Raw genomic sequence first — 13,253 nt, forward strand, 5'->3', positions numbered from 1 at the left:
AACCCATGAGAGAATGTGTTATTATTGTGCCATAAATCCCTTATCTATGTTGTGTCTTTCCTTTAGATTATTTATTATCACTTTTTTTTTCAATTAATTAAATCACCTACATCGCACTCCCCCCTTCCATTGCATTCAAGTCACATACAGCTGTTGCTCGAAGTGCATGTCCCTCAATGGGTTGCCAGTTCGTTGCACAACCTGCGTTTTCATGGTCGAGTGGAGTGACACTCAGACAGACTCATGTCAAGTGATAAATCGTTTTTTTCCACACTAACTGGCAACCCCAAAGACTCCTGACCCCTGACTACAGAGATACCATGTGATACCAACGCTGTCATTCTATTGGCTCACAAGCCTTGCTAGAAGTGGCAACCACACGTCACACATCTACACAGAGGTAAACTAAACATTCATCACGGACCCGTCAGCATTTTTTTAAATGATTAATTCACAATCAAAAAATGTTTTTAATGAAGTGATACTTTGAATCTGCACCTTTTCTAAAAACTCTGTGGATGTTTTATTTTTTTTAATTATTCATTTAAATAAAAATGTTATCAATATGACCTTTAATTCAAAGCACTTTACTGACCTCCATGTGTATGTTTTTTTGTCTCCAATTAACCTTTTATTCTCCTTTAATTCCGTGATTGTAAGAATTTCATAAGGAACCTTTCTAAGTGGTAACTTTCTAACTCAGTCATTGAGTACTACATTTCAACCCCAACGTTACCCTAATTCATCATTCAAAACTACTAACCCATTAACCAAGAAGACCATTATTTGAAACCAATCAACCCAGATCCTAAATCACTAGCTCTAAGTGGATTTAAAGAGGTTAACCTATTTTCCACTGCTAATGCACACCTTCATCATAGCGCCATGTTGTGTTCACTACCTGATTACACCAGTAGGTGTCACTCTACTGTTTGATATTGTGTTGTAGTACTAGAAGGTAGTGATGTCCAAATGAAGCTTCGTGAAGCATTTTCTTTATTTTCTGAGCCCAATAGATGGCGCTCTCTGTTCAACAAAGGGTTGAAGGCCCATGTATTTCCATTGCTTTCAACCCTTTGTTGAACAGAGAGCGCCATCTATTGGGCTCAGAAAATAAAGAAAATGCTTCACGAAGCTTCATTTGGACATCACTACTAGAAGGGAAATAGTAGAAGATGCGTGTAGAGATTGTCAAGGAAGCTAGACCTACGTTATTGTGCTGCGTGCTTACTACCTTGTACTCAATATACTTACCCTTGAACATATGTCGGTCTCCTGTGCTTTATACTACTTGCAACTTAACAAATTGGAGACGAGGAACTTACTCACGTTACTTTTGCACTACGGATTTATCTAATTTTTTTCAACATGACCGCTGCAACGCCTTTCCCTGATTTTTTTCTGCCTGCGCTGGGGGAGCCGGCCATTCCATTCAAGGTTTGGGAACAAATATTCAACAACTACTGCTTGGTCATCGACGTGGAAGGACAAAAATGGACTGAAGCAAGACAACGTGCCCTTTTGCTTCACTGTTTAGGAACAGAGGGACAAAGAATTTTCTACACATTGCCAGAGACTGGTGCTACATTAGCAACTGCGCTAACTGCCCTGCATGGCTACTTCACGCCAAAGGTAAACGTGGTCGTGGAACGACACACGTTTAGAAAACGAGCACAGCTATCAGATGAGTCAATCATTCAGTACGTGACTGCTTTGCGAAGGCTAGCTGCTACTTGTGAATTTGCTAACTGTGATGACATGATACGTGACCAGCTAGTGGAACATGTTGCAAATCCACGTATTAGAGAAAGACTGTTGCTAAAAGAACAGTTAACACTGGAGCAGGCTACTACTATTGCTAGTCAGATGGATTCGGCTGGAGAACAAGCAAAGTGCATGACGACGAGCGTTAAAAGCAGCTTGCCTGTGCATGCAGTTCAAGTTCAACGAAAAGGGAAAAGTAGACAGCCATACGGAAATGCACATACGGGCTCATCTGCAAGTCATTCTACCGCCAGTTATACCCCTGCTGCAAAGTCCCGCTCATGTTTTCGTTGTGGATCCGACAAGCATTTGGCTAATGCACCGGAATGCCCTGCAGTCACAGTGATATGTAAAACCTGCAAGAAGAAGGGACATTTTGCGCGCGTGTGTAGGTCTGCTGCACAAACTCATAGCGTGCATCAAGTGGAAATACCTGAATACACTCTGCTATTGCTACAGCAGCCAGAGTCACCAGCAAAGCTTCACTGCACCGTGGACATTCGTGCTGGGACATTGCAAAGCACGGTTAAACTTACAGTGGATACGGGAGCCTGAGTATCAGTTTTGCCAAAGTGCATAATGGGGGAATACTTCAAGGGAGTGCCCCAAACTCCAATCAAAGTGCTGGGATGCATGCCTGCTACAGTGGTGAGGAACAGTGAGTACTGTAAAGTGAACTTTTATGGAACAGAGACTGGAACGCCCCTGATGGGCATGGATTTGATAATTGCACTTGACGTGATTTATAATGATGCAGGTACCTTGCGGTCATTTCTGGGCATGCTTTCATGGTACAACAAATTCATACCCAATTATGCAACCATGGTTGAGCCACTGCGTGCCATCCTTCGCAGTGACTCAGACCTTAAATGGACTGATGCGGCTGACAAGTGTTTCAGGGAGTTGAAACAGCTGAGGGTGGACAGCCCAGCGTTAGCCTTGTATGATCCTGCCCTGCCCAGCATCGTCTCTACAGACACCTCTGACTATGGCGTAGGCGCCGTCTTCACGCAGATTCATCCTGACAACATTGAACGCACAGTCGCATTTGCTTCAAGAACATTAACACAGGCCGAAAGAAAATATGCAACAGTTGAAAAAGAGGCATTAGGCTGTGTTTGGGCAGTCGAGAAGTGGAGAACATACCTGTGGGGGCACAGATTCACTCTGCATACTGATCACCAGGCCCTCACTACTCTTCTATCTACTAAAGGTGCTGACAGAGCTGGAATGCGCATCGCAAGATGGTCAGCCCGACTGTTGTGCTTCAACTATGACATAGTGTACCGTGCTGGCACACAAAACCAAACGGCGGACTGCTTATCTCGATTAGCATTGCCTACTGATCCTGCATACGAATCAGAGACTGAGCCTGAGTTGGTTGCATTGCTCTCCACAGCACAATCTGCAATTACACCGTCTGAGTTCGAATCTGCCTCTGCCTCGTGCACAGAGCTCTCTGCTCTGCACGCACAGATTCAAAAAGGATGGCCTGCTTCTCAAAAATCAGTGAGTACTGAACTGCAACCGTACTTCAAAATGTGCAACGAACTGAGTGTACACAGAGACTTAGTGTTCCGCGGGTCTTAGTGGTGCCTATTACCTTAAGGAAAACACTAGTTGTGCTGGCACATGAGAACCACCAGGGCATAGTACGAACTAAACGACGCCTGCGTGAGTTGTATTGGTTCCCAGGAATGGGTGTCTGTGTATCACCCAGCATCTAATGGAGCTGTGGAAAGATTTAATCGAGTCTTGAAGAGCTGTGTGCAAGCTGCCATCCTACAAGCTGCACCATGGAAAGAAACAATGACTGCTTTCCTACAGACTTACCGTGCAACCCCAAATTCAATGACGAATGTGTCACCATTCGAACTGATGTTTGGTCGCAAGATGAGAACCAAACTTGCTGTTATGCCATTGCCAAACTGCGAACACAGTGCTGCTGAGGTACGCCAGCGGGTTTCCAACCGCCAGACTCAGATAAAGACATAGGGCCCTAGTTTCGTGGCGCAGCGCAGGGTGGCGGAGCCGGCGTAATGCAAGTTTCGACCCGTGCAGCCTTGCGCACGGTCAGTTTGACAGTTTGGTGGATCGCCTGCGCCAAGATGGGTGTGGCGGCGCAGCAGGGGGAGGCGTCACAAATTCAGCTTGGCGTAGCGGAAGTTTCGTGGCAAAAAGCCTCGCCGAGACTGCGCTGGAAGCTCGCCACCTCCAACCTGGTCTACTATCGGCGCAAGGCGTAAATAAAGTCCATTCATTCAATGCGATTCACAGCTGGCGGAGTGGAAGTTTGGCTGACGGCGCGCAGTGCGCACACGTCACCGAGTCCTCACAGGCAGGTTTCCACAGTTCCAGGCACATTTAAATGCAATAAATAATCACAACAAACACTATTTAATGCAACTAATTGACCAACACGTGAATTTATATCTATATAGATTGTCCCGTCTGACGTCAGATCAAAGGCGGATGGCACGCGTAACGGAAACTCAGCATCTCGGACCAAAACATCTCCCTCTCTCTCTCCTGTTTTTTATAATATCGGCATTGTTATTATTATGATACGCGGGCACAGCGCGTGATGCGCGTGGTGGGAGCGGCGGCGCTGCTTCTGTCATCGGGTTGTCAAGTGACAGATCTTGCACTGAACCTCCCCTAACACATTAAAGGTGAGGAGAGGAGCTCCTTTGATTGGTGAAGATCTGAATTGGCTGTATTAATCCCAGTCCACGCCTCGTCTCCTCCTCGTCTCCCACTCACGCCTTCTTCTCCTCCCTCTTTCCCACTTGCAGGGTTGGGCGAGACGGGAGGTGGGCCTGCGCGAGCCTGCGCGGTGCACGAAACTTGCAAAGTCCAGGCGGACACACCCCGTCGGCGTGGCGCAGGTGCGCTGAGAGCTGACTGCGCATGGTCTACGAAACTAGGGCCCATACTGTGACAAGAAGAGGGGAGTGCGAGCACCTGCTCTCAAAGTAGGTGACAAAGTAAGAGTGAAGAAGCAGACTCATGTGCCCAAAGGACATCCCAGATTCACAAAGCCAGTAGAAATCCAAAAGCAAGTGGGTCCCTGCACGTACAGACTTTCTGATGGGAAACTGTGGCATTCCTCTCACCTCACTCGTGTACCGGATGCAGCCATGATACCTGCAGACCAGCGCACTCAAGCAGCAGTGATGCCTACAGAGCAGCCACTGGCTGGAACATCTCAACCCTGCACACCTGAGAGAACCATGAATGGTCGAGTGCATCCTGCCAGAGATCGTAAACCTCCAGACTGGTTAAAAGCAGTGGCGTCAATTCAGCCAAAGCTAAGGTATGGCAAGGTTACTAGTCACATGACTTAACTACAGTATCAATCAATATACATGCCCAGCAAATAATCATAACAAAAGTGACAAGTCTGCTATGTAGCTTATCTGTGTGGTTAGGAAAATTTGAACTTTTTCAAATGCAGTCTCACTCACATTCCGCTAACATAACTATGGACACAAACACTTAACTACGCACGTTAATCAATCAATTCAGTCAAATGCGCCGTTACGTTTTCAGCACCATGGATAGCAAGCGGCAGGGTTAGAGAGCAGTAAAAGCCTTTCTGACAAACACAATTTCACTCATTCTGTTCACTTCATTGACTATGTAATTGCAACAATATCACGTGAACATACCAGGTCAAATTAAAACTGTTAAAGTCCAATGCAAAGAGGAGAGGGAGGGAGAAGAGGGTGCTGAGTGGCTAACAGCCTCGTTAACAGCCTGAATCCCACCTTCACTACCTGGTCCTCCTCCCTCCGCTGCTGGGGCAACATTGGACCCATCACCTGCCTCTTTTTTTTTTTTTTTTATAAAAAAGATTCTAAAGTTATCTGCTTCCTTTTCATTTTAGTTAATTAGCTTAGAAAAACAAAAACGCGATAACAATAATGACCCAGCTCTGACCTCCGTCGTCTCGCCATGGGGGGCTGGGAGATACCACATTTCAAGATATTCAAGTGTTGGGAAAGATAATATCTAGAGAAATCGATTGTGTTGTTCTGATTTTCACTTGTAGTTAATTTATATGAATTAAATAATATATATATATATATAGATAAGATATAGATATAGATATTGACACAGAGTTCCATAAATGTATTACATTTTCCCCATTTTCCCCTGGAGCCAAGGTGTGGCAGCTGCCATACCTTGCCATACCCAATTGACGCCCCTGGTTAAAAGACTATGATACATGAGACGCAAGAAAAAAGGACTCTGCCATATCCTTTTAAGTCATGTTCTGAGCTTAAAAGTTCTTGTTTAATGTGTTTGATAAATACAGTAATTATTATTGTTGCATTTCACTAGTACGATCTGGTACTAGCCATGTTATTATTTCTCATTTCTATCACTTGGTTTAAAGGTCTTATGCTTACAGCTTAACATGAGGATAATTGAATTACTTCAGAGGTTCTTACAGAGAGAAGTAATTGTTTTACATTGTGGGGGGATGTTGTGTTCACTACCTGATTACACCAGTAGGTGTCACTCTACTGTTTGATATTGTGTTGTAGTACTAGAAGGGAAATAGAAGAAGATGCGTGTAGAGATCGTCAAGGAAGCTAGACCTACGTTATTGTGCTGCGTGCTTACTACCTTGTACTCAATATACTTACCCTTGAACATATGTCGGTCTCCTGTGCTTTATACTACTTGCAACATAACACGCCACACAAAAACACAGCTTGTTCTTCCACCAGCTTGTAGCTGAATCTGAACAATTATATGTGAATGTGGGTTTCTGTGCTCCAATATATTGTTCTCTTCCCCGTTATTTTACTGCTCTCAAACTATTGTTTAAACCAAAATAAATAATAAGGCGTCCAACAAATTCAAAAGGTCAGTCAAAATAGAGTATTAACATCTGTTAATAAAGCTATTCAAAGAAGTTGATACACATGTACTTTTTACTTTATCCATAACTATGTTATCTTCGAATTTCCTCTCCTCTTTTCTTCATTCTCTTTCCACGTTTTTCTGTTATTTCCCTCATTGCCTCGCCTCATTTCCCCCTGCCGGTCTCCCGGTCCCTTATTCCCCGTCTCTTTCCATTCCTGCTGTACAGCTGTAGGTGCTGCTGTAATAAAGCACTAGCGAGAGAGCTCTCACCTTTGATAAACGTTTTGTCGTTTACAAAGAGATTCCCGTTCTTGCAGATGCATAATTCATTGACGAGGTTCTCTGTTCTCTCTCAGTGAGAATAAATATCGTCTCTAATTTTACATCTCCCTCCCCTCCCCCGACTCATTCCCTCTGATCCCTCCGTAGCTCCACCTTCCCTTGTCATCGATGAAGCATTTCTTTACAAAGCCCAGCAGTGACAGTATGCTGTGTTTGCGTTTAGTTTAAATATGTGCGTGCCGTGCCCTGTTTTTAAGATGCAACAACGCTAATCTATTCACCAGAGGCACCGGCTTGCACACTCGCACCAAGCCGGAGTCCTGGAAGCACACTGTAATACACCTACGGTGTGCTGATAAGCCTGTCTGCATGGCAATATGGCTTTTTAAAGGTTGCTATCAGTTGGTGCAGGAGGGGAGATGTTTCATACACAGACACTATACAGTCCTATACTGTTGGTTGAGAAGGCAAATAGAAGAAGGCTTATGGCCATGTCCAACCTTAGTGGTGACATTTGCATTCAGATTCCCCAATCTGCACTGAGAACAGTAAGAGTAATAAAGGCATCTCCGGAGCAATGGTGGAGGTGGTGCAAGCCAGCAACATGGTGGAATACATGTTTTGTAAAGAAAAATGCATGAAAAAAGCACAAGGTAGCAGAATGTGAGAGTGAGGAGTATGAATACATGATCTGTGTGAGTGAAGGACATACGTTTGGGTGCAGATGGGTCAGGTTGTCCAATCAACAACGCTACTTTCCCATTGTTGTGGAAAAATGAATCTGCCCAATAAAGATCAACAACCAGGATCAGCTTTTTCTCCAAGGTTTATTCCACTAAGTATTCTCATCTGCAGAGGAGGTTCACCCCTGCCTTCTGATGCAAAGGTTCAGACTCAGCAGGAACGACCCTGAGTCTAACAACAATCTCCCTTTTAAGGAGGAGGAACCAAAGGACGGATCATGTCCTATCTTACAAAGACAAGATGTACAGGCAAGGTCAAGATTTACAGAACACAGGCGTCATAGTCCTGAAATTATCTTATGTCAATGTGGCACTCATGTTCATATCATCTACAAACAGGCATTCATTTTCGTCATAGCATAACAGTCAGATGAGGAGATGCGGATCGAGTCAGCCTGACAAATATTCTGATTATAAAGTACAAACATCCAAAATTCCCATTACACCATACAAGCAAAGTCAAGTCTGAATTACGTTTCCATGGTAACACCTTTGTCCAGACTCAACAGTCACAGTTTTACACAGTTTGAAGCACATGTTAAAAGAACAAAATGAAAAAAGGCAAAACATTCTACAAAACTACAGTTAGGTTTACTATAAAAAAGACATCATTGGCTTAAAATGATGATACAAATTGAGATAAAAGTTTCACATGGTTTCACTCAAGGGGCCCTATTTGCGTGGCGCAGGGTGGCGGAGCCGGCGCATTGCAAGTTTCGACCAGCGCAGCCTTACGCACGGTCAGTTTGGCGGATCGCCTGCGCCAAGATGGGTGTGGCGGCGCAGCAGGGGGAGGCGTCACAGATTCAGCTTGGCGCAAGTTTCGTGGCAAAAAGCCTCGCCGAGACTGCGCCGAAAGCCCGCCAGCTCCAACCTAGTCTACTCTTGGAGCAAGGCGAATTACAGCTGGCGGATGGCAGTTTGGCTCACCGGCGCGCAGTGCGCACACGTCACCAAGACCTCACAGGCAGGTTTCCACAGTTCCAGGCACATTTAAATACAATAAATAATCACAACAAACACTTTTTAATGCAACTAATTGAATAAACACGTGAATTTATATCTATATAGATTGTCCCGTCACATCTGACGTCAGATCAAAGGCGGATGGCACGCGTAACGGAAACTCAGCTTGACTGAATTAACACAGCTGAAACTTGGACCTCTCAGACCAAAACATCTCCCTCTCTCTCTCTCCTGTTTTTCATATCTATCCACTGCTAATAAAATGCATCTATGCCTGAAAAAATCTTTAAAAAAAAGCAGCTGGTGCCTGGTCTCGTGCCTCGGCAGCCTGTTGTCCGTGGAGAAACGCGTAACTTTGCCGCGAGCTGGAACCAGAGTTGGGGCTGCAGCTGGTCTGAGCGGCCCGCGAGGTCCCGGTGTCCCGCCGTTCTGGTGTTGGACGGGGAATCCGGTGCAGCTGTGGAGCGCAGATGATGAAGACGGTGATGATGATGATGAATGACCCGGCCGGCTTGCTATTATGTCTACTGCTGTGCGCCCTGACCCTGTTTTGTGATAGACATGCCTAAAATCTGCCTACAATTTCTATAGTGATATAATATCGGCATTATAATTATTATGACTTTATGCACGCACAGCGTGTGATGAGTGTGGTGGGAGCGGCGGCGCTGCTTCTGTCATTAAGTTGTCAAGTGACGAAACTTGCACTGAACCTCGCCTGGCGCATTAAAGGTGAGGAGAGGAGCTCATTTGATTGGTGAAGATCTGAATCGGCTGTATTAATCCCAGTCCACGCCTCGTCTCCTCCTCGTCTCCCACTCACGCCTTCTCTCCTCCCTCTTTCCCACTTGCGGGGGTGGGAGTGACGGGAGGCGTGCCTGCGCCCGACTGCACGAAACTTGCAAAGTCCAGGCGGACACACCCCGACTAGGCCTGGTCTACGAAACTAGGACCCAAGGTGTTCACACCAAACGGAACTTCACTTACATCGGTGTAGACACCAGCAACAGAGGATCCATCATGGCCACTATTACTGCTCTGTACATGTTGTGAAGTTCCAGATATGCCGGGTAAGCATATTTCTGAGTTTAGAACTTTACCAAGAGGTGCTTCATAGCACTGTTTTCACTGTGAACAGCAAACAACACAGCCTGGTTGACTACATCGTAATACAATGTGATTTAATTGCAGTATGTGGATGAAGATTATGTTATGAAGATAACTCAACTGCAGGGGAGGGTACCTATGTTCCCGGGTCTGTTATTTTCCACCATCAGTGCTGGATTCCACAGCAAATAGGCCTATGTAGGCCTACAGGCCGTTTGACGCACATATCCAAATAGGCCTAGATGAGGAGAGAGTAGGCTGTACATTGGCTTTTGTTTTTGTCTCGTTTGGACAGTTTAAATCAGGGGTGTCATATTTACGGCCCAAGCGCGTTTAATCCGACCCGCAGGATGATTTCCAAAGTATAAAAATAGCTGCAATTTTTCAATAAAAGAAACTGCTGTTCTAAATGTGTCCACTGGATGTCGCAATAGAAATTCTGTTACGCAAGCAAACTGTTTAGACCGGGGCCGAGCAAGTAGGCCTATACCTGACAGCTGGCCGGAGCTGCCTTGTCGTTCTGCCTATTACGCCGGGGTCACACTGGCTGCGGAAGCGCCGCGGCGCGCCCACGAAAATTGCGCGCGATCCGCTGCCCCCTGTTCAGACCATCCATCCATCCATCCATCCATCCATTGTCTACCGCTTATCCTGTATTCAGGGTCGCGGGGGGGCTGGAGCCAATCCCAGCTGTCATTGGGCGAAGGCAGGGTACACCCTGGACAGGACGCCAGTCTATCTGTTCAGACCAGACGCATATTTCTCAAGTGCTTCTGCTCAGCTGTTGTTCATTCAGAGCTATTTTTTTCTTTATGGAGTTAATAACCTCATAAAATGTTTCTGTAACCAAGACGTTTGTACACTTCTTTTATTTATCCGTTCGAGAGAGAGAGAGAGACACAGACACAAAAAAGGGGGAACATAGGAGGCTTTTTGTGAAAAACGGGGAATATAGGACCCGGGGAACATAGGTATGACCCCAAATGCAGGTGGATGCTTTGACTCTAGCAGTCATAATAGAACATGGCTGGCAAGAGATATCAACATGAGTCTTAATGCGAAACAAATGTGCCTGTCTCAGAGGTAATTCTGATTTGATCCAAAACAAAGAGAGCTAATTAGAATTGGATGACAGGGATGGGAAACACTAAACAGGCAGGGGGCGCCTTAATTCCACGATGGACCCAGAGAGCAGGAACTGGAAATGTACTCATGTGAAGACTCCTTCCTTTGCAAATTATTTGAATATCTCCTATTGCAGGTGTGACAACCGTTCTCAGGGACATGAAGGGAAAAAAAAAACGAAGGTAAAAAAAAAAAAAAACTGAGAAGAGGTATGTTATTATTTATTTATTTTTTCAATAAATCTTTATTGAGTGTCTTTTGGGGTCTGCAGCCTTCGGAGGACCCAGCCTACGCAGTCTACGGAGGCAACGGGTCTCCTCCTCCGAAGGCTGCAGACCCCAAAAGACACTCAATAAAGATTTATTGAAAAAATAAATAAATAATAATAATAAAAAAAAACGAGATCTCGAGTTTCTTTCGCGAGATCTCAAATTTCTTTCGCGAGTTTGTCCCCAGTACATACCTCTTCTCAGTTTTTTTTTTTTTTACCTTCGTTTTTTTTTTCCCTTCATGTCACCTCCAGGGCTCCGTAGATTTAGCCTCTTAGGGTGAAACATACTATTTTTCAAAAAACAGGATTTGAATATTCATGAAGAAATAAATGTGTATATTCTCAAACTGAATGCACGTATATTGATATCTTATTCTTCCACACTCTCCAGGTTATTCTCAATGATTATTACTAATCAGATTTCTTTGTAACTGGTTCAGTTTGACATGTTTCATGTTAACCATGTGTTACAGAAACGTTAACAGCGTGTGAACCTTCAGTATCAGGATACCACGCAGGAGGCTGCTGCTCTTTGTAATGATGCTGAAGGCTTCTTCCAGAGCAGCAACACATTACTGATGGGATCCTGTTGCCAAAACAGCCTTACTGCTTATTCTAGAAGTGAGATACCCGACACTTACCGACAGGCCGACTGGTAAACCGAAGGCAGAAACAAGTGTGCATCCTTGACGGATTGTTGTTTTTATCCTCCAAATAAAATCGTTGGCATTGATGAATCATATAAACATATTGATTAGTTGTGGTCATCGATGAACTAATCGCTGATTTGTGAATGTCACCTTCATTGCTCTGCTTAAAGGTTGTATCAGCGATTCTGGTTGCCCTCACTTCCGTTGCGAGATCCAAAACAAACAGAGCCAGCTAGCCCCTCCCTCCCGTGTTTTGAAAATGATCATGGACGCGCATTTTCATGAACGTGATTGGTTGGAACACTGTTTATTTTGCTTTTGAGGTGTTGGTAGTACCATTTGTTTTTGTGTGCGATTTCCGAGCCTAGGCTGCCTAGAGAGACGCGTTTTTTTGACGGCCTGCTTATGGGGCGGGCAGCTAGCGGATCGTGAGCTAAAAACAGATGAATGTGATCATTTATGTTTCGGCCCAGAATCGCTGATACAACCTTTAATGAATGACTCAGAGAGGCTTCTGGGTTTACGGTGAAGTCATCAGACATGCCATTAGCCTTCCTCTTCAGCTGAGCCTTTATGTCTGTGTGTGTGTGTGTGTGTGTATATATATGGGCATACTTACACTGAGTATAAAACTTTGCTGTTGCCTTGAATCAAGCAAGTAGAAAGGTTACTTTAAATGTGTGTGTGTGTGTGTGTTTGTGTGTGTGTGTACATGAATGTGTACAACCTGGTTTCCTTGTTTGGCTGTCTGTTGATTTGAATCTTTGTTTCGTTTATTCGATGGTTTTAAATGATTGGTCATACCCAGAATGCTCCAGAATAATAATCAGGAAGACTGTGTTGTAACCTTTGTGTGTGTGTGTGTGTGTGTGTGTGTGTGTGTGTGTGTGTGTGTCTGTCGCTGGCATCCATCAGAAGTGTTACCTGTGATGCAACAGTGCCCCCTGCAGGAGGAGACTACAGTTGTTGGAGCAGACTGATGATTCTGATGATTCAGAGCAATGATTTGCATGAAGTGCTGTTGCTTATTAGTTAGATTATGTAAGATTAGTGCTGCAGATTAGATTACATTTCCCCTGTTGTTGAAGTATTAAAGTTGTAATATGTTACATTCAAGGCTAAATGGATCAAACTAAGCCTACCCCCCCCCCCCCCTCCTTTGAGTTGTGTTTCTGGTCCACTTCAGTCCTTTCTCTGTTCACAATCTCGTTCCATCCTCTGCTTCCACACAGAACTTTTGTCTCATTTCATTCCATTAAAATGTCTATTTTACAAAACATCTCCTTCAAGTTTAATTTTACAAGATAGCATTTGAACATATCATGATAGCTTGAGGGACTGAACGGGTGGGAAGCACTGTCACCCCTTCTGTGTGGAGTTTCATTCTCTCAGGCTTCCTCCCAGTCCAAAGACCTGTCTGTCTCTACATGTCTACCTGTGATAGACTGGTTACCTGTCTGTCTCTAC

At 44.7% G+C, this 13,253-nt stretch overlaps 1 protein-coding gene across 1 annotated transcript in view; it reads right to left on the reverse strand.

The window, feature by feature from the left end:
- Window positions 1-295: 295 nt before the first annotated feature.
- LOC311013480 (complexin-2) overlaps window positions 296-13,253 on the reverse strand; it is a 656,754-nt gene continuing 643,796 nt past the window's right edge. Inside the window, exon 5 of the mRNA XM_084009582.1 lies at window positions 296-307. The gene's annotated coding sequence lies outside the window, so the exon portion shown is untranslated. The remainder of the gene's footprint in view (window positions 308-13,253) is intronic.

Source organism: Eutrigla gurnardus (genome assembly GCF_963514095.1).
Source record: "Eutrigla gurnardus genome assembly, chromosome: 5".
Classification (NCBI taxonomy): Eukaryota; Metazoa; Chordata; class Actinopteri; order Perciformes; family Triglidae; genus Eutrigla; species Eutrigla gurnardus.